The sequence below is a fragment of the Sander vitreus genome, chromosome 11 (genome assembly GCF_031162955.1).
Source record: "Sander vitreus isolate 19-12246 chromosome 11, sanVit1, whole genome shotgun sequence".
NCBI classification, from domain to species: domain Eukaryota; kingdom Metazoa; phylum Chordata; class Actinopteri; order Perciformes; family Percidae; genus Sander; species Sander vitreus.
Window position 1 is genome coordinate 2,919,725 of NC_135865.1, and position 27,050 is coordinate 2,946,774.

Consider the following 27,050-nt stretch of genomic DNA (forward strand, 5'->3'; position numbering starts at 1 on the left):
TTAAACTTTCCCCTAATTCCCAAATGTTAGATTTAAAGGAAGAAAAAAATCTTTTTTCAGCTTGACTGTTGAGCATTGTTTAGGAGATCCAATGTCAAGAACTGCAAATGTATGAAAAGCCTTGAAACGCATTCAATCCTGGAGTTAAAACATGAAACTCACCAAAATAAGAGTAAGGTTGTTTTGGGTCCTTGGCACCGGCCCGGTTTGAATCCGACCCCCGGCCCTTTGCTGCATGTCATTCCCCCTCTCTCTCCCCTTTCATGTCTTCAGCTGTCCTGTCAAAAATAAAGGCCGAAAATGCCCCAAAAAATAATCTTAAAAAACAAAGAAAACAACTAAGAAATGTCACATCCATGCACAAACAATTAAGTACAAGACACAAACATACTCAAACACACCCGATCCTGCATGCAGCCGTCTGTACACACACACACACACACACACACACACACACACACACACACACACACACACACACACACACACACACATACACACTCACTCATCACCTATTCAGGCATGACAGATTACCTGAAGAATGAACCTGAAGCTGTTGTTTCAGATACAGTATCCTCACTCCCTTGCATGAAATCGACCCCACACATTCAGAGGTCGCTGCACAGCCGATTAATTCATCCGCCGATGCACATCTGCAAAAGTAATCAACAGAAAGTCTAAACATAGTACAAGCAACCGCCTCCAGTCATGTACACCTGCCTGTACAGTGTTCTATTAGCTGCATAAAATCATCAGCAGCAGCAATTAGCATCAATTCTCCAGTTTATAGCAAAGCTTAAAGGCTTAAACACACTTGAATATGCTGCTGCAGGGTATTAATACACAGCTGAATGTAGAGCTGCAAAGATTAGTGATTAGTTGTCAAATATTAAATCATTGGAATTGTTTTGGATAATCGATTAATCGGTTTGAGTCATTTTTTTTAAGACATTTTGTATTGCATATACTCAATAAAGGTAATTCAAGCTCTGTTTAAAATCACTGTAAGAAAAAGATCCAATTAATCGATTAGTTGTGAACCAATAAATTAATCGCCAACTATTTTGTTAATCGATTAAGCGGTTTGAGTCATTTTTAAGAAAAGAAAGTTCAAATTCTCTGCTTCCAGCCTCTTAAATGTGAATATGTTCTAGTTTCTTCTCTCCTCTGTGACAGTAAACTGAATATATTTGAGTTGTGGACAAAACAAGACATTTGAGGATGTCATCTTTGGGAAACACTGATTCACACCACAGCATGAGAAAATGAATACAAATGAATAGCATTATCTTGTGTGGTGTTCAGCCACTTCCCCTTATACCTACATTGATATGCAGCCTCAGACACACGCTAGTCAAGATGCAACGGACAGGTTTGCTGTACAACATCCTTCTAATGAACCCCCCCAGATAGCAAGATAACAATGCATGATGGGAAACAGATGTGCTACAATTGTTCAATTAAGCACCAGCCCTTTGATACACAGGGTCCCTGCATATCTAAACATGCACAGCCAGAACTATCTGAAAAGCAGCGCCCAGGGACACATGCGGGACAAAGGAGACAAACAAAAAGGATGAAAGACAGGTTTTTTTTTTTTCACAGACAAAAAGCAAAGCTGAAACGCCACGACACCAGAGGGCTGCGCTGGTGTAATCTATCACCTTCTGAAGGCCACTGCAGACACATTTACTCACTGTGTCATGAAGAAACATATTTCCCCCCTGCCTGTGGAATCTCCTCATATCAGCGCCTTTTCCCTGCAACTTAGAGTTTCCCACAGCAGTGTAATAAGATTGTGTCCCTGTATGCCATGCCATCATGATTAGGGTATTTTTCAACGTTAAATTTTAGTTAGTAGTTATTGATGCACATACTGTCAAGATTAGTGAATAAGTAGTGCTGGAATTCGGTATAGACTTACTGTATATCAGACTGTATTGTTCCTAAAGTGTGCCATTCTAATGACTTTTATAAAGAGGATTGAATTGAATCTATTTCTCATTTTATAAATGTAAAGTGGTTTATGGCTCATTTACTGCTGGACATTGGAGCTCTAGCTATGACCACAGCAATAACACTGAATTTGACTTACATTTGGCAATTTCCCTTTTTCTGGTCAGTCGATGGAGATATGATGAAAAAATAAATATACCAGTTGGCAGCATGATGACATGATGCAAAAGTCATACTGACAAAAAGAGTAAAAAAAAGATGTGGATGACATTATTAGTGTGGGCCTGCAGAGGTGGTAAGAAAGCATCATTTCAACCCAACTCTCCATCATGCGCTGCGTAATTATTGTGGGACCTCTGGTCAGCATTGCATGTGACAGGCTTCTTTGTCATGTCTGACCAAAGTGTGACGATCATCAATATGAGCTGAGCACTTTGTCAAAAGAATATCCATTTGTTTCCATTATCTGGCAAATCAACATGAATCAATATAGCCAGCTAAATTACAAACGAAGCACAATTCTCTTCTTCATCTGAGGATTGTAATAACTGTTCATTTTTAAGCACGTCTATGACTTTCTGGCCTAATTATGTTACCAAAGAATAGTTGTCAGGTGAGACAGATTCAAAATGGCAAGAAGCACTCCACACCAGTCAACGCATTCATATTGAACGGGTTCGTAGTATATCATACGAAAACTCATGAACAACAATCGGTTTGATACCCTATGACCGCTGGCTAATCACATGACAAAGTTTACAGTTAAAGGAGAATTCCGGCCAATTTTTACGTTAATCTTGATCGCTATAGCTACGCGAGTACTTTCGATAGAAAAAACCCTGACCCGAATGAGTGCAGGTAACACGGAGAAGCTGCAGCTACGTACTACAAGCGTCCCCTGAGCTAAAACGGCAGTGGTCGGGGCAAGTTTTAGAGTGCCTTTGTGCCTCTTAACAGACACAAAATACAACTAATATGTCTGTGCCACATGAACAGGGCCCTTACGTGTCAACAACATGCGTTTTCAACTCAGACAGTGTTTAAATTCACCTACCCTGGTCCCTTCCTCGATCCTGCCGGTAGCTAGCTTGCCCTGCTAGCTGATAGCCGTTAGCTGCTAGCTGCCCTCCGGTCAGTGTATTCAGACAGGCTTCTGTGATAATCATCCCATAAATTGATAGATAGTAGTTAGACACCCCAGTAGATAGTAGACTATCTACCATGTCTACAATCTGAGAGGTACATACAAAATCTGTTGTGGTCCCAGAACCCCTAGTGGCCCTGAAGGCCAATTAGTGTTTATTAATTTGCTTTAAAATGTGTTTTGGTAATATGCACCACAAAAGCTCTTTATACTGTAAGCTATAATGATAAGATCCTCAGGTGGCCCCTCCATGTTTCCATAATCTTGAGGCCCCATGATGTCGTCCAACCTAGATTTATTACCCTCATTATTTAACATGATATCAAATGGTGTATTCTATAATACTGAACCTGACGAAATTTGTGTTTAATCAACTTACCACTAATTCATTGACACACAGCAAACGGCTATGTCCTCTAGTATTCCTGCATAGGAGAGTTTGCTGCTTTGTATGGCTGTGAGCAGAATATAATAAAGCTGCTGGGAAGCCTGCATAATGGAAAATTAAAACTATCTGAGGCACATTTGTGATATATGGTTATATGAATGAAATTGACTTTAACTTGCAGTGTTAATTGAATTTTTTTGGCACCCAGTGGCAGAGGAATTAGATGAAATGTGATCACCTCATGAAGACAATAAGTCTGTAAGCAAACAGTTGTCTATGCACACATCCAGCAGACACAGAGCAACGTTAGCATTCATTTGTATCAGCCTTGAGGTGACTTGACAAAATTTTAGTCCAACAGCCATGTCTTTTGTTTATCTCAGTTTTGGTGAGCAATGAGCTTAAAGAGGCTAATGCTACGTTTACACGTGGCCGGCTATTTTCCTGAACAGACATTTCAACCGCTCCGTTTTCAAAAATAACATTGTACACAGCTGTCAGTTTTCAGAAAAGTGTTTGTTTACATGTACCTGTGTATATATGCTGTCAATACCGTCAAGAGCATGCCAAACCTCTAGGTGGCAGTGTAACTAGAAGCTCAAGCCCACGTTAGAATTCCGAAAATAGCAACAATAGCAATGAATCGCAACTAATCACTTCCTCTCTCTTCTCTTCCTCACTTCCTCGGCTGCCTAAACCTCCGTTTGTCTCAGTTTACATGCAAATGTGCAAACAAAGTCTTCCAAAGCACAAACGAAGGGAAATGTCTCAGTTTTTCAAAATAACCATGTACGTGTAAACAGGTCCTAAAAAACTCCACAGATCTGAGGGAAAACGTGAAGTCGGGTGGTAATTCTCTGTACAACCAACCCCTATTAGGCTTGTGCCAATTGGCGATCAGATTGTATATCTACCACTGAAGGAATAATGGGGGATTGGTTTTTCCCACGCTGATATTAAAGCAGTTTTATTTTACTTACTAACAAACTATGATTTTTATAAAATCTGGAATCTGCGCCCTACTGTTTGTTTAGAGAAGTTTCTGGTGGAGCGCTAAATCCGCCCGTTGAGCCATGTTAAAGGACAAATCCGGTGCAACATGAACCTAGGAGTTAATAACACATGTACCGAGTCGACCGTTCTCTGGGATATGTTTTCATGCTAACCGAATGTGACCAGTTTTAGCGCAAACCGCTAATTAGCTTATAGCGCTAGTCGTCGGGGCACGGGTAAAGTAAAAAGAAATCCCTATTTCTATACCACTAACAAGGTTCAAAATAGCACCACACTTCCACGGTAGCATAATGAGGGTCCCTACATGTAAACCGAAGCATTGAGAACTTTGTAAGTGTACAGACAGTTTATTAAAAAGATAGTTTAGAAAGACAGTACCGTTCACGTATACAGGCGGGCGCCATCTTGGTGCCCCGACGACTAGCGTTATAAGCTAATTAGCGGTTTGCGCTAAAACTGGTCACATTCAATTAGCATGAAAACATATCCCAGAGGACGGTCGAACGGTACACATACGTTATTAACCCCTAGGTTCATTTTGCGCCGGATTTCTCCTTTAGTGATGATTGACTTTTAAATCCTTAACCTTATTTACAAACCAGTTTGCAGTACTGCATCAATATTACAAGATTATATTTGTGTGTGTGTGTATGTGTGTGTGTGTGTGTGTGTGTGTGTGTGTGTTTTCAAAGTTGTAAGGCTGTGCAATTAATCACATTTTAATCGCGATATCAATTTCGGCTCCTACCGATCACAAAAACAATGTAATCGAGAAAAAAAAACAATTATTTTGCACGTTACGTTTTGCAAGTAAACTATTATTTGGTCTTGTGTTCCGAATTAAAGAAAAGTTCTGCAACACTCTAAGAAGCCTGTCTCTATAATGCGTTATAAACACAGTTATAATGTGTTATAATCTCCTCATAACGCGCTATAAGAATAGTAATAAGCGCGTGAGAGGGTTACCAAAAGTTCAAACGGGTTCAAAAGTATGAAGGGAAATTTTACAGTTCAAGGTGTTTGTTTAACTGTTTCACTGTTTTTTTTAACTTCGATAACGGCAACATCTTTCTAAAAGTCGATGAGTAATTGTGATTTCAATATAGACCAAAATAAATGTGTTTATGATTCATCCATAATGGAGCAGCCCTAGTGTCTGGGGCCATATAATCGGTTTAATTGTTTTGCACAATGCTTCTTATCAGATATGTGAAAAATATTGGTGCTGTGTGTGTGTGTGTGTGTGTGCGTGTGTGTGTTTGTAAAATGGCTTTCTGCATATCTGCCTGCCCCCTGGTGTGTTGCGCTAAGAGAAGCAAAGTGAAGAGAAAAGAAATGAATGTCCGCCTGCAGAGCTCCGCCAGTGCTCTGTTGTTGCAGTAAGTGTTTCTTTGGGAAGGTTGGCACTTGGCACAAACACTGACACTGTCATAGCTGATGTTTTTCTCTCCCCTAGCCACCCCATTTGTAAATGTCTGCGGTCGCCCCTGGTTACCAATCATCACCGGTCATTTGTGCACACATACCTACGCGCTGCGTGAGGCACATACAGTAGCTGTCAGATGCGGTTGCGCGCTTCAAACGCACAGCGAGCAAAGACGGAACACACTGATCATCCCACGCTGTAGAGTTGTAGAAGGGGCTCGCGTTGCTTCTCTCTCCGGCTGTTTTTTTTTTCGTCTCACGTGGATAGGAGGACTGTTTGTGTCGGTGTCCCAAGATGAACCAAACCGCCACCGTATCGCATCAAGTCAAATGCCAATCTACGAAGCCCATCAAGGTGAGCTTTGTGAATGTTTATTCTTCGCTGGGATGAACTTACTTATGTTTTATGTAACTGTGTATGAGCAGCAGCAGCAGCAGCAACAGCTCTATGACAGCTCAGAACTTGAGTGCGGTTTGGTGAGCGGGTATGCGCATTGACGCACAGTACTTGGAAGGTGGTTTGTGGATATGCATGGCAGCATCCATCATAAGCCTATGAAGTTGAAACAGTTTCATTTTGACAGCTTACTCGTTTACCTAAACGAGTAAGCTGCTTCCTCTGGCCGTGCCTGGATAAGAGGGCTTCAGTTCTTCCTGTCCGGTGTGAATGTGTTGGATGAGGAGCCACACACTGGCGCAGTGGCCAGATTTCATTCATATCACGTCGCGCTCATTATTATTATTATTATTATTATTATTATTATTAGTATTAGTATTAGTAGTAGTAGTAATAGTAGTAGTCTGTGGCTGCTACTTCCACACAGTTATCTCTGGAACATACGTATTTTGCTTTGATGGTGCATCAGTTGCTTAACTTTGCCGTGCATGGTGTAAGGAGATCGTCCTGGTTTCGACCTGTTGTTAGAATAAAAACATATTTTTAAGTGGCTGCAAGGAGGCAGCAGGAGGGGGGTGTGTGTGTGTGTTGACACATGATGTGAGATAATAAGAGGACAGGTAACGCAATTAACATCGCCGTTTTCTGTTCGAGTCACGATCGAGAAACGTCTGTGCGCGACAGCATCCGCATTGTCTTCATCATATAGTGCACCTAAACCTGAAGGAGTGTGGAATGTGTGTTGGTGTGTGCGCGGTGGCTTCGCATGCAGTGTGTGTGCGTGTGTGTGTGTGTGTGTGTGTGTGTGTGTGCGTGTGTGTGTGTGCGCGCGCCTGCGTGTGTGCGTGCGTGTGTGTGTGTGTGCGTGTGTGCGCGTCTGCATTACACATACTATAGGCTATATATTTTTGCACATTCTGCTCTCAATCCAGTCAGCCTCTTTTTTCTTATTATTTTTTTTAAACAACTGTTTGAATACATTTGCTTCTGTATTTTTTCTTTATTTCATATTAATGTTCAATAGCCTATGTTTAGTATGCACCAACCACCAAAGCAAATTCCTTGTAAGTGTTACTTACTTGGCAATGAACCCTTTTGTGGTCTGGTTCTGGTCTTCCGTGTGTGTGTGTGTGTGTGTGTGTGTGTGTGTGTGTGTGTGTGTGTGTGTGTGTGTGTGTGTGTGTGTGACAGCGGGGTATCGATTTTGCATCACTTCTCAACCTCGAAGTCCCACCAGAGAAATTTAGCTTGGGGCAAATGCATCGATCCTCTCCCCACAATCCCAAAGCCGGCGTGCGTTTTTTTTTGGAATACAAGGCCGGCTGTTTGGAATTACTGGAGGTGAACTAAGGATGAAAATATGAAATTGGTTAATATGATCCCTTCACTATTTTGGGCTACAGTGCAGGTGCACAACTCGGCTGAGCTGTGAGTCATCATCAAAAGCAATCCCTTCCTGCTGTACAGCCATGTGTGCTCGGTCCTTCTGTATGACCTTTGTGCTGAAGCCAACTCTTCACCTGTCATCTGTCTTTGTCGCGCTGATGTTCACCAAGGCCAACCATTCAATAAAGCCACAGAATAGTCTGCTCATAACAGGCTGTGTTTAAAATGGGGCTGCGGCTGTCACACTGTACGTGTTTTGGATGCTGGGCTTTATTGTGGGTTACATCCACGCCGCATACTCTATGCTATATATGTTTCAGAAATCTAACATTGTTCATCTTAAAATTCATTCAGACCTATTAGTTGTCCATTTTGTTTCAGTGTTTCCCCCTGTGTGTCATTGTTTCAGGTTAGCTAATGCTGCTTAGATTGAATAACAATGATAACTTGTGAAGTAGCCAATTGCCCAATAAGTCCTCCAGACCATTCAACCATATATGTTGTGTATTCCTCTAATACGAGCCACAGGAGCGTTTTCCGTCCTCATATCAAAACCAAAGAAACTAGCGGTCGCGGTTTTAAACACATCCTTAACATTGTGAAACAGTCGCAGTTTGGTTAGTTTAAGACACCAAAACTAAATAGTTAGGGTTGGAAAAACATTGTGTTTTGGGTTAGAAACAGACGTTACTTGACTTCCGGTTACATATGTGACGCAGAACGTGACGTAGCTCCGTTTGTTTCGTTAAACAACACACAAACTGTCATCTGCTTCGGATTCAAACAATAAGTCCTCCAAACTATACGACGATATGGGTTGTTTATTCCTACCCTCTAATACGACCCACAGGAGCATTTTCCATCGTCATATCAAAACCAGAGAACGTAACGGTCGCGGTTTTAAACTAGGGATGCATCGAATCCAGATTTTTGGGGTTCGGCCGAATACCGAATCCACTGGTTAAGACTCTGCCGAATCCGAAACCTAAACGGAATACCAAATCCTACTCCCATCCTCAGTCCATTAACACAGTAAACACATTAATGAAGTAAACAACGTCCACAGCTGTGTATTTTTCAAACCTGGTAATGGTTGTGTGGTTAACACCAGTTTTTAGCTCTGACTGTCCTTCCTTTGCTGTACCTGAAGTTGCTGCATTCTGGCTGCTGTCTGTAGATTCCTTCATGCTCAGCTCGTATTCTTCCAGATGTTTCATACCAGATGTTGTAACAGCGGTGATGTTGTGTATTGTTTAGGGTCCTCGCCACCACCAGACTAATCAGCATTGCAGATTGAACATGTAGCTGGACTTGAATGGTCTTCTTTTGACTGAAAGTACTGCCAAACAACACTTCCATTTTCACTCTCTCACAGCCTACTGCATTGAATGCTCCACCTACGATACGCCTTCCCATAATCAACGGCGGCGGCGTCATCGCGTCGACCAGCGTAGTGCAAGCTTAGGGTTCGGTTCGGCAGAAGCTGAACCCCGTCTAACAGCCCAATATTCTACCGAATCCGAATCCTGGATTCAGTGAATACCTATTTTAAACACATCCTTATCATTGCGAAACGGTCACAGTTTGGTTAGGTTTAGGCACCAACACTCCTTAGTTAAGTTTAGAAAAACATTGTGGTTTGGGTTTAAATAAGACGGTACTTCACTTCCGGTTACGCACGATGAATGATGATGAATGTGACGTTCGTAAAGTAAGAAAACACTTCTAGCCTCCGTTTCGTTTGACAATACTTCGAACGTCAACAAGAAGTGACATCACCCAACACTGCTGCTTGAACAAACGACCTATAGGAGTGTCTGAACACTTGTTAAAGCTGCAACCTAGCCCATCAGTTTGATTTGAATTATCTACAACCAGTCAGACTGGGGAGGATGGTCCTGTGGGAGTTTGTGACTGCTTTAAACCAATGAGGATCAATGGAGTTAATTAGAAAAAAGAAGCCAATTGGCTTGGCTTTCAGCAGCCAGTGAAAAGAAAATCAGACAGGGCAGAAATGATCTTTAGTGGTGTTAAATTCGTTGTCATACAGACTGAACACGGGCGAAAAGGCAGAATCTTTATTATCCTGTGTTGTGGAAAATAATCCTTGCGGTGTGTCCCGGGTGAAATAGAAGAATCAGAGGAGCGAAGCAGCTTCTTGGTTCGCTTCCCTAAAGCTTGATATACTGACACGTATTGATACATGGACAAGGTATTCTGTACATAGCTGTAAACATATCCAAAAATACTCTTCAGGTTTCTGAACTAGGGCTGCAACTAACGATTAATCTGTTGATTGTTTTCTTGATTAACCGATTACTTGTTTGCTCAATTAAATGTCAGAAAAATGTGGATCAGTGTTTCCCAAAGCCCAAGATGACGTCTTCAGATGTCTTGTTTTGTTCACAACTCAAAGATATTCAGTTATATTCAGTACAGAGGAGAGAAGAAACTAAAATATTTACATTTAAGAAGCTGGAATCTGAGAATTTGAACTTTCTTTTCTTAAAAATGACTCAAACTGATTAATCGATTATCGAAATAGTTGGCGATTAATTTAATAGTTCACAACTAATCGATGAATTGGATAATCTTTGCAGCTCAATTCTGAACACTGAGCAAATATTAAAAAAAAGTACAATATTCTACAGGAACAGACTTGCTGAGGCAAATTGGATCTTTTTCTTACAGTGATTTTAAACAGAGCTTGAATGACCTTTTATTGAGAATATTCAGCCGCATATTCTGTTCCCTTAAGGGTTGCTGTGTGCAAAAAAAAAAAGACATTTTCTGAATCTCTGTGTGCAGCACTTTCCTGGCCTGTCTTTACACTTTTAGGGATAGTGAACTGGAGCTGGGCTGTTCACTACATTAGAAATCGGCATTGTGTAAAACCTCCCTAAATTATAACTACGGTGAGCAAGGGTATGCAGTGTCTGACACCCTGAGGCGTCTACTGCAGCTCAGCATGATGCACTTTGCCTTCAGCTCACAGCGATCCTGTCTCAGAAATCAGTGAAACAAGCAGGGATCATAGTCAGGATTAAGTGCTTAAAAACTCCTCTGTGTTGCGCTAATCTCTCCATGTCTGACCCCCGTCATCTGGCACTGAGGTCTTAACAGCTCTCTGTTTTCCTATTAAATGCCCCCTCTTTATATCATAGCTGTGTCCTCATACCACAAGCCAAGATAAGAAATCCAATTAGGAGGCGGCAGCAGATTTTCCGCGGGCCATATAACTCCTGGGGTCTCGCTGAGTTTAACAAGGCTGGATGCGGCTCAAGGCTCATGTCATCAGCGGTCATTGGAAGTGTCAGGTCCACCCACATGCAGATCGCAGCTTTAAAATAGCAGGGAGCTGTGTCAGGGCTCCTAGGTCGTGGAAGAGAAGGTGCAATATTTCTCAAGCTGTGCTGTGACATTATGGATTTACACTGAATTTACTCAACAGAGTGACAGTCAGTAATTTATGTAAGTGCAAAGGACTGAGCCTCTTTTGTTTAAATATTAGTTTTAGGATCCTGTATCAAGATGACAAGATAAAGTACATCTGAGCGTACCTCCAAGCCATTTATAGTCACTTTTAAGGTTTTTGAGTGAGAAAAAGCCTGGAAATGAAAAATTAAAGTGACCTGAAGTATTTAAGCAGTGGGCACCACAGTGTCATTCATAAAACCAGATGTTATGCTTGATCAAATCTCTAGCCTAGAAAAAAAAGAAAAAAGAGTACAGTTTCTGCACCAGCGGCTAGATGCATAAAACTCTGTGTAGGTGCACGACTAAAACTCTAAAAATGATTTTTGCATAATTCTTTTTTTGTGCACAGATTTACAGCTGTGCATAGGCATTCTGTTTTTTCAGCCACAGTTATTCCGGCCTTGCAGACGGATCCCACGCAGAATTCACTCATCTGGATTGGGATGTGTTCCTCAGCTTCACTGAGAGGGTGCAGGAGGGTGAGGGTAAAAATGCACTCTGAGACCTTCTAATATGTTCACATTAAATCCTCAAATGAGGATTGTGAAATTGTTGTGGCTCAATAATAAATATGGTACACTTGGACTGCAGTCTAGTAATAGCTACAAACCAAGAGCGCCATCTAGTGGGATCAGAAAACAAAGAAAATGTTTTACGAAACTTCATGAAGCTTCGTAAAACATTTTCTTTGTTTTCTGATCCCACTAGATGGCGCTCTTGGTTTGTAGAAAATTCAGTGTGCTTTCAACCCTTTGTTGAACAGAGCGCCATCTAATGGGCTCAGAAAGTAAAGAAAATGTTTTACGAAACTTCATGAAGCTTCATTTGGCCATCACTACTGTAGTCGGTGCATCTGAGTCAGCATTTTGGCATGTTCATACCCAGGCATTTTTGCGCATATTTAACGGCGCGATTACATGCTAAGTCAATGCAAAGGAGCTAATAGATTGAAATTTGCGGCGGTCGACGCAAATGCTGCGAATAGCACAACGTGAGTGCAAATCAGTGGCATTCCTGTTTAACGTGATTTGAAATATTCAACTTGAGTAAGACATTCGTGTGAAGACAAGTATTTTTCCTAAAGTCTGTAGAATACACCTTTAAGCCCGGGGCATCTCTGTAGCACCACAACACTTAATTCAAAATGGTAGTTTGACACATCATGTATATTAATATTGCACTAGTCCATATTGCGATCTGAATAACATTCTGATTATTGTTTAGCCGTAATTTATACTTCTGGCTCCAGGGGATTTGAATGTCAACCACATATTCAGTCAAAGATAAACACCTCATCAAGTCTGACATCATGCCATTAGTTTTACACTTTTTCTTGGCTCATCACTATTTTGAAAAGCAAATTCGGTGAGATATCATTTATGAGAGCTAATTGGATCCTGGTTTCCCAATATTTATAAATTGGAGTAGATAATAGTGTACTCTTTGTCTTATCTGAAATATCATTAATTAGAAAGCCTCCTCTCCAAATGACTATAAATGATTTACTCTGCATTACATCGGCCAAGTGGAGCCAACATGCACCGGATTGTCTGTCATGTAGTCCATAGAAACTGCCTGTTCTCAAAATAGAGCCTTCTTTGTCACAGGAGATATATTGGGAGTTTCAACACTGGTGTGCTTTGATCCAGCTCAAAGAGAGCCTTACTTCAGATAAAGTACTTTGACAAGTTGAAGTGTAAGCCACTCAGATTTGAAAGATAAGTAATGAGGACAACATTGAGCTGCAATCTAACTCTGTCTTGAATCGGGGAAAAAAACAAGTCTTAGATTCAAATATTCCCTGTCATGTCTGCTTTTGAAGCTTCAATGAGGTCGCTAAATGGTTTCATACAAACCTGTCTGTCTTTTAAAAGTGTTTGTCTTCACTCCAGAAAGCCTAATCCCAGCAGATAGTCCGTGTATTCAACAATTTCATTGATGCTGGCTAGATTCCGGTTAGTTGCGTGATGTGTTTGTGTGATAGAAGACAGAACAATGTCAAATGATGAATATTCAAAACAGACAAACTGAGATAAATGATATGTCTGGATAAACAAAATATTGAATTCCAAAACATCTCACTTTCATTTATATTTCACGTTGTTTGTACACCACGGCTCGCTCAGATACACTTTTCCTCCCAGGTTTTTCCTATCGCTGGCAGGAAGACCAGGATTGTTTGCAATCTCTTTGCCAGCATGCGGCACCGATAGCTCTCATCTCTGTAACTCGGCACCCGGGATGCTCGACAACTCAGCCGGCAGGTTATTGAACCTGCGAGGCATGCCCCTGTTCCGAAGATCTATCACATAAACAGTCTTCAAAAAGTACTAAGGACTGGCTGGCTCTGGGAGTGATAGATTGCTGGAATGAGTCTCAAAAGAATGATTGCATTGGCTCTTGAGTCGCCGAGTCTATAAATTATAGAGCTATGCCAGCTGATCTCAATATATTCTCCCCTAGGAGTATATTTTTCAATCCCAAGCCTCACCACGGAATATATGATAGATGCGTCGCTAATTTGTTTAGTGGTTGAGACGTATCTGCCACTCATTTTTGTAAGAGTGCTTCCTCTCCTGAAGACTTATTTGTCCCTCTAAAGAAAAATGTAATGTGATATAACCTGTCATTTGCCAAGCCATGCATATTACACTGTACATGTACTTGCACTCGTGAGTCCTATAGACTTCCCACTTCAACATCTTGTTGCTCCTGAGAACATAATACAGGTAAGTGTTGGTGTGAGACAGAAGCAATTAGATACTCAAACAGTCACTCACAAGCTAGTCTCGCATTGCTAGACCTTACTCCACAGCGCTGTGGGGTAAGGTCTGGCTACACCACAGATGCATTCTGGGATGGGAGAAAAAAACACTCTGGGTTGTTTGCATTTTTTTTAGTGCCCATATTATGAAAAAATCAATTTTTTGGGAATTTGGGGTGTTATTTTGTGTCCCTAGTGCTTCCACACACATACAACTGTTTCGAGTGAGATATATATATATATATATATATATATATAATTTCTGTCTCAAATGTGAGGAAAATGCGCTAAATGTCAGGAAATTGAGCTAAATGTTGAAAATGTATCAGCTAAAAAAATTGTTACCCAACTTTTACATTCGGCACCCCACACCCAACAGCCTCTCTGGAGGCCACATTTCTCAGCCCAAAACACTTGACGATTAATGTTTCAAAAAAACAAAACGTTTGTCTTTTGAAAACACAATCAGAAAAGATAAATGAGTTCATTTGCATGCCGAGTTTGTGTCGTCTCATATTTTATTCTGCCTAAGCGCATGGTGGTGCGGCGTCTGCAAATGAGAAAGCCATGCAGAAGAAGATGCTATTTAGATGCAATTCAGCCCGTTCATTAAAACTCTACAGTGAGGTCTTTATTCATTGATGTTACAAACATTTAGTCAGAAGTTGTATCCGTCTGATGTAGAAGGGTCTGTGAAAGTCATGTCAGGGAGATTATATCAGGCCCAAATGGGTTTCAGAGCCCGCTGTGCAGTGGAATTTATTTCAATCAGGAGCGACTTCATTTAGAGTGAACAATCAATTTTTATTCAAGTGCATGATAAAAACAAATGTAGATTCTTTGGCGATTAGAACCCATCGTGACTGTATATTTAGGGGGTAGTGATGCTGTGATTAGATCAGGATATCTAATCCCCCCTGCGGTGTAGTTGCTGGTGGTGGTGGATGATGGCTTGTGGAGCAGGACTGGGCTCTGATGTGATGAAGACCGGAGGTGAAGAACTGGAGGAGGGTCGCATCTGTTCTTACTGAAATGACAGCTGACTGCAGCAGAGAGGAAAAAACGGATTTGAAAGTTTGATTTTAAAAGCAAGGATGGAGGATCATGAATTGGCTAAGAGAGATCGTGGCAAGATCAGGTTGTACTCCACAGAGTGAACGCCCACAGAGCATAAGGCGGAGAGAGAGATGAGAATGAATGAGTGAGGAACGGGAGTTCGCTAAGCTTCATCAATGATAAAGATGGACCAGGTCAGCACTTTATTTGAAGGGCCACACAGTGTTTAGTTAATCATGATTACAGCACTACAATTCAGTTGTCTTAGGCTGTGACTTTAACTACAGATGTACCAATGAAGAAGACATTGAACGTCATTAATGAATCAGAAATCATGAAAGTTGAAATAACTTCATTGATGCATTACTTACCATATTGTTCCTGCATGTCATGCACGAGATACTATTAATCCTTGTGCATTACTGATAGTTCATGAAATACTACATGAATGAATTCATGCTTTTTCATGCATGAAGTCATGAATGAATTCATGATAATTCATGTACCCTTATTATAAAGCGTTACCTGCAATTGTGGGTTGTTATGAGATGCGTGCATAATCGCCCCATACGGTGGTGTTGTGGGTGAGGACGGCCTGTTTGTGAGTCATCCTGTCACACACACACACACACACACACACACACACACACACACACACACACACACACACACACACACACACAGGACTGGGAACACAGGCTTCTCTGTGGAGGCAGAAGGTGAGGAGGACACCTTGGATAATATCTGCCCCGCAGCAGCTGATCAAAGACTTCTCGTCAGCTCCTGGTCATTTTCACTCAACATCGCTGACGTGAAAGTTTTACTGTGCTGTTATCTTTTGGAGGGAAGATAAATAACAATGAGCGGGACAGCTGGCAGATTGGATCGGAGGAGAACTTTTTGAAGCGAGGTTATGCAGGTGAAGCCTCATGCAGAGAGGAACCTGCAGCCTCAGCTCTGAATATTTCATGTTGACAGAATGGCTCTCAGTGGGAATTGACGATTTAGAGAGATTTGTGCACACTTACATTCCACTATTATTCTGAATATGACAATATTCAGAATTTGGTATGTAAACACTATATTCCGTTTGGATTATCCGAGTAAAGCCATTTTCTGAATTTAGCTTTTTCTGATTAAGAAGTGGGATATGCCGGTATTATTAAGGTTTAAGAAGCATTCTTTGTATACAGTGCATTTGGAATAGTCGTTCAGTGGCGGTTGAAAACGTGCCTGTTGGGAAAGGTTCGATTGCTTGGTCTCTGGTATTGCCACTTGCAGCTTTCTGGAGAACTCATCCAAACTTCACACTCAACACCGCGCTTCCTTGGTTCTTAAAAAATACACATTCCATGAAATAGTTGCGTCCCCTAGCAATGCTGTGTGTTCTATTCCCGTCCAAACCTGCACACCTTGATTGGAAACTCTGAGTTTTCGGTTTCAGAACAGCTGATATGAGTTGGTTCAATCAACTCAGAGTAGGTTGACTCAGAGCTAAGCCCGTGCACCACCACAATAAAAAGGCAGCATGAATGGAGCCATGATACTACGATTCACCATGGTAACAACCACAAACAAATGGGTCGGCGGAAATACTCGTGCGCACAAACAGTGAGTTTAAACATGTATTTAGTTAAAAAAGCAACACAGCGGCTGCTGCAAAAAGAGAATTGGTGTGGGAGAAAATTGCTGCTTGAGTCAATGCATAAGCATTAACAGTGTATTAATTTCATATTTAATCACAGTTAACTTATAATATTGCTGGTGAAAACTGGAATTGTATTACACCTATAATTTCATTTGGGTGCAATCCTGCGAAAAAGTAAGCTAGGCCTACTACTAATCCCATTCTGAGGCTGTAGCACCATGATCATTAACAGAACTATGATGTATAATAATGTATTTCTTTTTAATGGCTCTCACTGCTTTGCAGCAGCCGCTGTGTTGCTTTTTTAACGAAATGCATGTTCAAACTCGCTGTTTGTGCGTACTAGTATTTCCGCCGACCAGTTTGTTTGTGGTTGTTACCATGGTGAATCGTAGTATCATGGCTCCATTCATGCTGCCTTTTTATTGTGGCGGTGCACGCGCGTGAACCTACTCTGAGTTGATTGAACCAACTCATATCAGCTGTTCTGGAACCAAAAACTCAGAGTTTCCCATCTCAGGGTAAATCAACTCAGAGTTCAGGGTTAGACTCAGAGTTTGTTAAACCTCCTTCCTGAAACGGACCCCTGCACTACGAAGCAAGATTTGGCATTAACGAGCTTCAGGTTGAACTTCAGGTTCAACCCAGGGCTTTGTGTACCACGACGGTGGATCAGTTGTTACCGGGTTAAATCGCCGTGGTAACTCATGCTGAACACCTAACCTGGTCGGGAGCAGGTTATGTTGGAGATCAGAGATCAACCGGTGTAAAAGCACCGCCTACTGACCAATCAATACTCGATTGATAACGGCGTCACCGTTCTTAGAAGATCAGCTGGAGCTCGGTGGGCGGAGAGAGAGAGGTGCGCTCATAAAAGTTAAAACATTTAGAGACCAACAACCCCATTAACATTCCCTGATGGGTATTTTTATGAAAGATATAGATTTTCAGCGGAGAGAATTACATATAGGCTGTTTGTCTGCTTGTTGAGCCGTGTGTTGCCAATGCCACACATCGGTTTGAATTATGTTTTTATATTTTTATTTTCTCTCATGATCACTTACCACTGTCAGGGTTGTAACTGAAATAAAAGGCTAAAGCAACGACAGTTCATGGAAAGCAAAAGTGTAATTATATATGGTCAGATCTTGTGACCAGTTTAGTCTAATGTATTCTAGTGGGTGTACTATACTGTATATTGGCCAGAATCTGCCTTTGGGGGAGGAGGGGGGCATATCATAGTGGGGGGTCTGGGTGTCCAAAAAAAATTAATGTGACACAAATAATCTGCTGGGATATGGAGCGTGCCCAAGATGGGTGACGGTAGTGATATGAGGACGGATAAGGTTATGTAGGCTAGATAACTGATAGACTGGGGAGAAAAACGATACCGCTCACATAGATAGTTATCTGGAAATAAAAATGTCCGGGCTTCAATATCATCTCCCGACAAGACCGTGTGAAGTTAAGCAGCTTCTTCATCAACGGGATCACCAACACAAGGAAATGCCATGTTTTTAGAAAGAAAATACGTTTTATAGTCTGCCTAACATGGTTAATAAACCAACACTTTGTTTTATTCATGCCGATAACAAACTGCACTAAAATGCGCCTGATACAGACTGAATGAATGAATGAAGAAATGAGAGAGTGCTGTCAGAGGGAGGAGACTGAGAGAAACTCTAGGTTTCTTTAAGAAAACCTGCTCCCGACCAGGTTAAGTTCACAGACTCTGGTAACTGAGTCTGAGGTTAAGTTCCCTCTCTTTCTGAAACAGAAAACCCAGAGTTTCCCTCATCTCAGGGTTAACAAACTCACAGTTTTCACTAAACCTGCTTTCTGAAATGGGGCCCTGGATATTTCTAGGAACAAAAGTGTTCATTCCCAAAGTTACATCGCGCAGTGTTCGCTTTTGCTACAATGCATCATCTCCAGTCTCTCTGTCTTCATCTGTGTGTGTTCTACTCCCGTCCAAACCTGCACACCTTCTGACCAGCAGTGGAATGAAACTCAAGACTGCACCGCACAATATTAAGGTACATGTACTTTACCAAAGTATTTCCATTTAATGCTACTTTATACTTAGGCAAATATAGGCAAATACTTTTTACTCTACTTTATTTGACAGCTCTAGTTACTTTGCAGATTCAGATTATTAATACAAAATATAAGCAACCAATCAATGATGCATTTTTATAGATGGAGCTACCCAGCAGTATATCAAATAATTAAGCCCCACCTTAACCAGCCACAACATCAAAGTGATTAACACATTAATGCATCACTAAATATAAGTCATTGTACTTTTGAACAACTTTTATTTGTAACGGAGTCATTTTCCAATGTAGTATTGTTAGTTTTACTTTAGTTAAAGATCTGAATACTTCTATGATTCTGACCGTGCATGCTCTCCTGGCCCTGCACAATACAGTTCATCAGTACTCAGGCTTCTGTCTGCTACTCTCTTCATGTCATGTTTTGGTAAAGCAGCATCCCCGCCGGAGCATTAAACAGTTCAGGTAGAGAGTGGTGGTGGAGCATGGGAGACGGAAAAAGCAAAAACCAACAAAATGATAATAACTTCAGATAAAGTTCTGTATGACGTTGATAAGGAAAAAGCTGCTGATATCAGGACACTTACTTTAGAAGGAACTGTGTTGTGTCCAAGTGGTGTTTGTGAAGAGAATGCCACTCTCGCCGGAATGCTTCTCCTCTGTCACGTTAATGAGAAACACGGAGGTGTGTCTGGTGAGGAAAGGGGTGAATGCCTGGTGTTACAGGAGATTTTTGGACAGATACAGAAAAAAATGGTAAATCAATTTTTTGGTATTTTTGGTCTGCTTTTTTTGAGCAAGACCCAGAATAACTTTTTTTTTTATTGTCATGTATTTTATAGCTATGTTCTGGGCCGAACAGGACTCGGATGCAGAGACAGACACAGACACATGAGGCAAAGTTCAAAATAGTTTCTGAGAAACCAGGCAGGCATACACAGGTGGTCAGTCCAAACACTGCAAACTAATCCAAAAAACAGGAAAGACGACTGAGTCAAAAAACTTTGAAAAACAAAGACAATTTCGCAGAGGAACAGGGAAAACAAGGGAGTATAGAAAAGATGTTGGCTGATGGCAGTAATGAGGGCAGGTGTGGATAATCATGGAGGAAGAGAACCCGAGGGCAGGAACTGAAACGACGATGGTAGGCTAGTATTTCAAAATAAAACAGGACATTATATGCAGATACAGATTGACAGGATGTTACAAGAAGCTGATAATCTGTTATTTCCAGGTATTTTTAGGGCCCGAGCGCCGACAGCGGCGAAGGCCCTATTTTGAGTGTTTAGCGATGAACAAGAAAGTGGCTGTAACTACAGTGTACAATGTCATATCTGCTTGAAATTTCCCACAATCAACAAGGCCTGAGGACATATACAGGGCAATATTGACTTTACAGCAACAGGAAATCAGCGTTACATGACAAACATCATCTGATTTACAATTTACATTTACAAACTTAGAATGTGTGGTCTACTTGTGATACTGAGCCGGCCCCTTTACTTTAACCACGCCTATGTACTCAGGCCACGCCCCCTTTATGGCTTTTGAACAGTTTAAGGTAGAGTTTTGTGTGAGGTATCATTGAACTCAGCAGAGAGTTCCATTTTCATTGGTCATGGTTTGGCCCTCCCTCTATGCTTAAGCCACGCCCCCCTTTCACAGCTAATGAACTGTATGACGTGGAGTCTTGTGTGAGGTATCATTGAACTCAGCAGGGAGTTCCCTTTTCATTGGTGATGTGCATGGTCGCTAAGACCAGTAAGCCCGACACGCGCAGACAAGCGACGGCCCATCCTACGCTGCTTGCAGCTTTAATTTTCATTTGTTCTCCCTTACTTTTCCTCTTCTCTTTTGGTAGAGTGTCAGTCAATTTTAACAGATTGACCTCAAACTAATCTTTGTTCCTATTTCAAAACAAACATTAATATACAGTCAAATGTTTAAAGTGTTAAAGAGCTATTCTTAGTTTCAATGTTTTGATGGAATTATATCAGAGGGAGAGCATGGCAATAAGCTGCATTATTGTGAGCACTTTAGCATGCAAGCCTTGCCTCTGCTTCTGTAACACAAACAGTGAGCCCCCTGACGAGTGAGAGTTTTTATTCTAATCAGCATCAACAGACTAACAACTAAGTGCGTTCGGGGTGATTTATAACTAATGCGATCTCTTCTTGGATGAAGGTGGATGTCAAATGTATCACAGACAATCTCAGAAAAAAGAAATGGGTACAATGTGTACATCCGCAAGGATTTACGGACATTTCAAAAGCATCGCACATATACCAGCAACAGAACGGATGAGAGACACTTGTACTGTCCTTTATTTATGGTACTATCTTGGCTACTTCGTTAATAAAGACAAAAAAGCACTTCTTCGGCCGCTACACTCCGGGCTTCCTGAACGATAGTTGTCAGTCGAGGTAGACTAGTGAGCTCTGTGGGTGAGCTCGCCCCCAGTTCGCCTTGAAAGTGACCAATCATAGGAGGGCCAGTGCCTCCTTGGTTTCCGTCCCCAAGATGTCAAAAGTCAGTTTCATTCGGGCAAGCAGAAATCAACTTCGCGAGCAGAATTGACCTGTGAGGCGGGTTGTGGCTGCTCTGTGTGCGTGCTGCTTATTTTTATACGTGCAGTTTTATTAGTTTTATCAGTTTTTTTACGTCAGCCATTCTTTCCCTCTCCCTATGTTTTGTACAACTTTCGATTGTTGAATTGGTGCGTGGGGGAGTAATATCCGCTCATGTGAAATGGTATAATTTGCTCGTGAGCATGTTTTAACGCGCTGGATAAATGGTTTACACCTCATTTGCTCTTAACAGTGTATTGCTGCAATCTTTCCATCAAACTTATGTTCAGCTGGTGCAACAGGCTGCAGGAACCTTTGGGACTCACAGTGGTACTATCATGTCATCATGGTACGGTTCATCATGTTAGTAAGCAGCATTAGCTACTCTCTCCAGCTTTCATATATATTTGTGTGTATATATGTATTAGTGGCCCAGTTGTAGGCAGACCACAACAGTAAAGCAGGAAACCATCTGTTCCACAGCTTGCCAGCCGTCTGTCGGTCTCAAGACTCTGCCAAGTTCTCATATTTAAAGCTAGGGCTGACATTTGTGCTGTGAATCCGTCACAATATAACACCCCTATTGGCCTCTTGCAAGACCTAAAAGTCTTTAGGGACATTTTTAATATAATATTTTTTGTGTTTGTTTTTGTAAGTGTAAATTCTCCTCCTGTACCCTTTCCTCAAAGCCTCACAGAAAACACTGATGATATAAGTATCCTATATAGCAGTGAATGTACTTAATGTCTTTATTCCGCGGACCTTTACCCTTTCATAAATACTCCACAGGTCTATTAAAATGCACCTTAATATTCCAACCGTATGTAGGATCCCTAAATATTCTGTTTAAGCGGCGGCATTATGTAAATATCACATCCTTCCTGTTGATGCACTTTACTGTACACCAACCTTGTATCACTTCCTGTTGTGTTTCTGCTGCAGTACAGTACATGCAAGTACTTGCATGCACACAGTACTGTATGTACACTCTAAATAGTCATGCAGGGATATGTGAGATGCTTTCAGACTTATCCTTATAAAGGATAAACAAGATCCGGACTTAATCACTTTAAGATAATGTTAAGACGTATAGGGCACCGGAGAATAAGTAATGAAGTAATAAAGAATACGTTGAACCAGAGGGGAGAAACGGGCATTAGCATGTGTTGACATCTCACTGTCACTGCAGGTAACATGGCCAGCTGCCGTGGCTTCCAAATGGCTGTCTCCTGGCGCTAAAAGTCATTTATAAAGGTTTAATTCACAATGCTACTGTGAGCCTAAAAGGCATGCTTTGACACTTCAATTTGCAGAAATCAAAGATCAGCAATTGCCTGGAACAGTTTTCAGATTTCCCCTTAAAAACTAACAGTGTAGAAACACTGAGACGGCACATCATACTTGTTATTGTTTTCTCCTTTGGTTTGTTTCAATCGCCGAGTGTTTCCCTCTACAGGAGCACACTGATCTCTGCTTTCCTAAAACATGGGCACAGATGGGAGCACAGGCTCCTGGTACAAGCGCCCCGTGCTGTGTAGTGTGATCTACTCATGTCTGCAGTTTAGTGGACCAGTAACACATATCGACGATGTTTCATTTACAGGATTGCTCCGGTGCAGCTGGCGGTTCCGCTTTCTTGGTGTTGGCATTCTAAACTCCGCTCGATTCGAGAAACATCCTCCGAGCTAGAACCGACAATCAAATTATGTTTATCTTTGATCGTTCATTCCCGATATGGATGTGAATAGAGCAGGTCGACATATGCAACGATAGCAATATTTTTCATTTGCTTGGTGAGGACCTCAAGGTGATTTATTAGAAACTGATTTCTTATTAGATCCTGACTGCAGTCACTTATTATGACAAACTACTACATACTGAAGGATCATCTAAATGTACAGTAGGGGGATCAGTGGGAGATTATATAAAACGACTGTCACACGTGTGGCACCCAAGTGAAAACAGGCTGCTGTAGGAAAATCTACCTGCTTCAATAAAATAAAACAGATTTCAGATTTGCACATGTAAGATTGGATGTGTTGCTTATGTTTTGGTTATCCTTGTTCACGTGGCAGAAAGGCGAAGTGTTGATTGGTACTGCACTGTGAGAATAATGTGTGGAAACAATTTACAAGTGGTAAGAAACCTACTGCATTGCTGTCGGTGCTAAGTGATATGGTGTTTCAGTCAGCAGCACATAAAACCACAGCTGACATTTTGACAGCTTTAGAAATTAATTTCTAAATGACAAATTGCATAGTATAGAACGAGTATGGGTGATGGACAATAACTGCATCCAGGCTGGTCTCATGAACCATTCGTACATAGAGCTACTAAAAGTAATGCACTGTAATTGATATGTATTCCACGTATGTATTACTGTATGCTAGGGTTGCACGATATTGACAAAATGTGATATTACGATATTGATTAGGAATATTGCGATATTGATGTTAATTTCAATATTTTTAAATATATGTACAATTACAAAAGTTATGGGAAAATGCATCAAAATAGATTCATAACAAATACAACACAAGGCTTATTTCAACTGACTGTCATATTGGAGTGGTCCAACATGAATAAATAAATCAGGACCATGTCTACAGAACAGGACATGTTTTACTGGTTGGACAGTATCAAATATATAAATAAAGAGAACAGGACATGTTTTACTGGTTGGACAGTATCAAATATATAAATAAAGAGAACAGGACATGTTTTACTGGTTGGACAGTATAAAAATATATATATAAAGAGAACAGGACATGTTTTACTGGTTGGACAGTATAAAAATATATATATAAAGAGAACAGGACATGTTTTACTGGTTGGACAGTATAACATATATAAATAAAGAGAACAGGACATGTTTTACTGGTTGGACAGTATCAAATATATAAATAAAGAGAACAGGACATGTTTTACTGGTTGGATAGTATCAAATATATAAATAAAGAGAACAGGACATGTTTTACTGGTTGGACAGTATCAAATATATAAATAAAGAGAACAGGACATGTTTTACTGGTTGGACAGTATAACATATATAAATAAAGAGCATGTCTACAGAACAGGACACAACTTTTCTTTCGCTTCTCTGATTGGTTCCGTTTTGTTGTCTCTATCTATTTCTTCACTTACACTGTCACTCTGTCGAAATATGCACACACGTGGTACGCGGTGGACCAGTGGACCCGTGCGCTGACGTGCACTAACATGCGAGTGACACGGTAACTGGCCAATGAAACATGATCATTACAGCGTTTCAAGCGGGCTCTAAATCAAACACAACTAATGAACACAGCCAACGGACGGGACGCAGCGTTCCACGAAATAAACTAAATATTGCATACTTATTGCAACACTTTAGATATAATATTGTGCAACGTGATATCGCGATAACAATACTGAGTTGATATATCATGCACCCTTACTGTATGCACCACATTTTCTGCAAGATCTGCGTAGGGGAGAGGTCTGTGTGGATGGGTGGGTCATAAAACACTGCACTTTAAAGCCGGGGAGCAGAGTTTGAGTCCTGAAAGAAGTTAAGACTTTCACCCAGGAGACGGGTGTTCGTGTCCCAGGACTACTACTTAAGGGGACTGGTGTTTTAACCCAAACCACAATCTTTTTTCCCAATCTTAACTCAATGTTTTGCTGCCTAAACTTAGTCACTAGGGCTGGGTTTAAAAAAAATTCAAATTGATTTTCATTTGAATGATCCAAAATTGATTTATAAAATCCAGAACTGATCACTGTTCGTATCTGAATATGAGTATATGAAATTAGAAGACCTAAGGAATCCACTGGTCCCAACTATGTAATGCTAGCTTGTTGGGAAGGGGGTGAAAAAACACTCCAAAGATTTTGGTGAGAGAAAAACTGGCGCTGGCACGGCCATTTTTAAAGTGTTTCCCTTGGAATCTCACCTCAAGATATCTGAATGAAAAGTCACTCAATACTCACTGACCATAGAGTTGGACTTTGTTGTGTTGAATGCAGTATTGACTGCAGTAGTGTGCTCATATTACATTAATGTCACTGCTTTGGGCTCAAGTATTAATGTAAACATTAATAAAATATAAAATGTACTATTTAAATGTAATATTACTGTTTATTTAAACTGTCATATTCAGAGCTGCTGAACTTTGTTTTGTTGTTGTGAAATGATAAATGACAATAATGATAAAGATATATTCTTTCTTTATAAATATATACTTTTAATAATGCAGCAGGTCAGAGGGAACCATTGTAGAATCTCTTTCATATTCAAGCTAAATTGATTTTGCAAGTGAAATATCCCAAATCGACATTGAATCGGAAATCGAATCAAATCGGGATCTAGTGTATCTCAATCGAAGCCATTTTTTTGATAATATTTTGGGCATTTTTAGGCCTTTTTCAACAGGACAGCTGAAGAAAGGGGGGAATGACATGCAGTAAAGGGCCACAGGTCGGAGTCGAACCCCGGGCCCGCTGCGTCGAGGAGCAAACCCCTACACATGGGTGCCCGCTGCACTAACTGAGCTATTTGGGCGCCCAGGACGCTCAACTTTTGTCAGCTTAAGTCATCTGCAACGGCTGCTAAAACGACCATAGCCTCACAGTCACCTTTTCTCAGCTAAATGTAACTGTATAGATTGCTAAACTTAAAGGACAATTCCGGTGCAAAACGAACCTAGGGGCTAATAACAGATGTGTACCCACTCGGTCCTTCTCCGGGACATGTTTTCATGCTAATTGAATGTGTTTGTAGCTTGAAACAAGCTAGAACGGGCTGCTGATTAGCTTACAACGCTAATATTCGGGGCACAGGGAAAGTAAAAACAAATCGCTATTTTATACCACTAAAAAGGCTCAAAATATCATCACACTTCAACGGTAGCATAATGAGGGTCCCTAAATGTTAACCGAAGAATTGAGAACTTTGTAAGTGTACAGACAGTTTATTGAACGAAGAGAGAGAGAGAGAGCTACCGGTAGTCAATGCTGCAACACAGCCTCGTACTTCCAGAAACTGGTGGTGTACCTACGGACATTGTGAAGCTATGGCCACCCAACAGGAGTGTCTGTGTTGCACGGAGTGGGACCTGTTGCGTCGAGACACCCAAGAGTGTTTTGTACAGTCTGAAGATTTCCCCTCTCTGACAAACAGGGCTGGACTTGAAACTTTTTTTCATGTCCCGAAAATAAATTGGAGATGGCGACCCAGACTGAAGGGACCAGATGGACAGTTATCCACTGAGTAAGTACACTAGACAAGTTTTGTTTTACATCGGTGCGATTATTTCAGCTATATTGAGCAAATTGCTTTTGATTTTAGTTTGCATCGCCAGCTGTAAGTCATGACTGGTTTTCAAGACGGTGGCGGCATGTAAACATGAACATGAGTGTCTTTATAATCTATCTTTTTAATAAACTGTCTGTACACTTACAAAGTTCTGAATGCTTCGGTTAACATCTAGGGACCCTCATTATGCTACCGTTAAAGTGTGGTGATATTTTGTGCCTTTTCAGTGGTATAAATAGCGATTTGTTTTTACTTTCCCTGTGCCCCGAATACTAGCATTTTAAGCTAATCAGCTGTCTGCGCTAGCTTCTTTCAAGCTACAAACACATTCGATTAGCATGAAAACATGTCCCAGAAAACGATCAAGTGGGTACACATCTGTTATTAACCCCTAGGTTCATTTTGCGCCGGAATTGTCCTTTAACACTAAATCACTTTTCCCGCTTCAGTCCCCCTACAGGGTGGAAGCGGAATTGTC